The sequence below is a fragment of the Haliaeetus leucocephalus genome, unplaced genomic scaffold (assembly GCF_000737465.1).
Source record: "Haliaeetus leucocephalus isolate CR32 unplaced genomic scaffold, Haliaeetus_leucocephalus-4.0 Scaffold802, whole genome shotgun sequence".
In the NCBI taxonomy this organism is placed as follows: domain Eukaryota; kingdom Metazoa; phylum Chordata; class Aves; order Accipitriformes; family Accipitridae; genus Haliaeetus; species Haliaeetus leucocephalus.
In genome coordinates this window covers 958043-960935 of record NW_010973238.1, presented here as the reverse complement: position 1 = coordinate 960935, position 2893 = coordinate 958043, and positions in this window count along the sequence as shown.

Genomic DNA, 2893 nt, shown 5'->3' with positions numbered 1-2893 from the left:
GCAAAGCCCCCCTATGTATCCCCCCCTAGAATAATTTAATAAATACATAGCTGGAGCAGTAATAGATGTAACGACATTATCAGTCATTTGCTAATGAGTTACTTTGCTGCAAGAACACCACACCTTTGAATTTAAAGGAATCCAGACTTTACCAGCAAGTATTTAATTGATAAGTAGCGATTTCTTTACTTAACATCCCAAGTAAAACATCATGCTGATTTTCGTTTCCTTTTAAGAAATTAGAACCTTTCCATTTCTGGGAGTGTAAATTACTTCCCGGTGTTGTGACATTAACACCATCAGAAGCCACAATGTGCTAAAGCTGATGGGGTCCTCAGGCCCCCCAGCAGCTGTATCAGTCAAGTTACCAGTAAGTCAAGTAAGCAGACCAGTGAGCATCTTGCACCGATGGGCTCATTAAAGGTAGTTTGTGCAACAGACTCACCTTCAGGATCAGGGAGTAGAGTAATTAAAGACGGAGGTTGTTGCCAGTAGCCAGGATAAAAGCTAGTATCTGGGGTAAGGAAAAGAAACAAACAGACGAAGGTGAAATACCAGGAATAGAAATGCCTCTAAGCAGAAAGTTTCATCCACCCTGTTATTATTAAGCATGTATTTCCCCAGAGAAATAATTGCCTTGGATTAAGTGATTTGTAGGAATCAGTTGCTCGGTAACAGGTAGCAAGGGAAGGTGGCATGAGGGCTGCAGAGCTAAACCAAGCCATGTGCAGGTTTCCCTCCTCAGCCCAAAGACCCAGGCAGCTGCTCAGGCCCCATGAGTGCCTCCCAGTCGGCACAGGAGCACACACAGGCCATGTATCGGAGGAAATTCAGAGTTCCGTGCTCCCGGGCAAGTGGCAAGGGTGGGGCTTTCCTGTGCTTATGGGCTAAGATAACTGGCATTTCTCCCCCCTTTTTTAATTGTTCTTCTGTGCTGTTTTCTATATAATCATTATTATCATCATAAATACAGATGTTAGGCAGTTTCAGCCTGTGTTCTGGGTTTCTTCCTGTTCACCTCTGAGATATCTCTGTCTCTGTGGCTGGTGCTTTTGCACATTCTCCTCTCCCTGACACCAAGGACTTTTCTGAGTGATTGCAAGCAGCCTCGGTTTGACAGACTGCACAGCCCCAGTCACACATTCCTTCTGGACTTGCACACTGGAATTTACAGTTTTAAATAATTGAAGTAAACTGTATGTATTTCATATACAGCTGGAAGAGGAGATAACTCCTCTTAACTCCATTTACCAGGCAGCCTCTGTTAGGAAGACATTTTCCATGCTAGAAATGTTTACAGCTCCTCAGGCAGAGATAATCAATGGAAGGCTGCAGTCGTCATGTGGCAGCATGTCCACACCATGACGATTCACAAGCTGCTGATGTTCTTCTGTTTCTTTTTTTGGGTGTCTTGTGGCTGTAGTTTGTCTTCTGGTTGGAAAAACAGAAGTATTGAAAGGCCACATCCAGTGCACTGCGACCTTGAGGCCATCCTCCTGTTACCAGCGCTGGGTCCTCTGCAGAATAGTCATCAGTGCCACCGTCAGGATGTAAGCAGGGCATTGTTCAGCATTAACCCATCAGTCATTTCCTCAGCTGTTGATGCATGTGATTCCTTTAACCTTTGCTTATCATTTCTTCTGCTGCTTCTGCTTCACACATGGACTTTTCCATTCATGCTGCAGTCTTATCAGTCTTAATATTTCCATCACAAATCTCTGCATGCCGTAATACATGCTGTAAATTACAGTACAACAGAGAAAACTGCTTACATAGGGACAGGAAATGTGTTATTTTAAACTCTGATCTCCTTGACACTAGAAGGATACTTTGGGCTAACTGAAACCAAATCTAGCCAAACCAGTTCAAAAGTCAGTGTGAACATAACTTTCAGTTTTGTCTAAAACATTTAAACTTATTTAAGATAAACCAAAACAATCCCGGTTTAAATCAAAAGAAGGCTTTCTCAGGGCACCCACTTGAAAGCCACTGGACCACAGCTCCTTGTGAGTGCTGAGGCAGTGAGGTCTGTTCTCTTTCTACTGCAGCTGTAACAGCAGCATTCATATCACAAACTCTCGCTGCCAAGTGCTAGCCTGGGGGGGCTGTAAGCTGCTGTTGGCCTGCAAGGGTTGAACCAAGGTTTCTTTGCAAGAACAATCCAAAACGCCAGTGGTCCATGAAGAGACTGTAGTAATTACAATGTCTGCGTGGCCTGATGACGAAACCTCTTGGAAATACACTCTTTTTGATACAGGAACTTAACTCATGGACACACCATAAAGATTTGAAATGTACTTGAGCAGTTAAAACAGTAAAGAGAAGTTTGAAATCTTTGTGGCAACATATTTAAATAGTATGCCTTGCTCTTGGCTCCCGTATCAAAAGGAATGGAGTTACATGCCTGGTGTAAGCTAAGAGCGAGTATTCTTCCTGGACCGAATTAAGAATCTGGCTACTGGTACTGACAGATGATGTGCAGATCCTGTATTCAAAGCTCTTTCATTTTCAGGGTGATTCCTGAGGCGTTTGGTGGTGCTTGCTTACACTTTTGCTTGTCACAGTGTGCAAGAGAGAGAGACGCAGGTCAGTCAGTATGCTCAGTCTTCTGGGAGATGATCAATTAGGCTTGATAATCAGCACGTCCATACTGCCGGGTGCCTGCATTGGCAGGACCTCTCCGAAGGTCTGGCTGTGGACGATATCAGTAAGTCGGAAACACACAGATAACGGCGCTAGGAGGAAGAAGTCTGAGCGGCCGAAATCCGGGACGAGGTTCCTCCAGCCCCACGCTTAACTGGGAGCGAGCAGCGTCCCCGCGGGCTCCTCCCGCGGCCGGGGCGAGCAGACGGACGATTCCCCGGCTCCGGCGGGAGCCCCCCGGCAGCCGCGA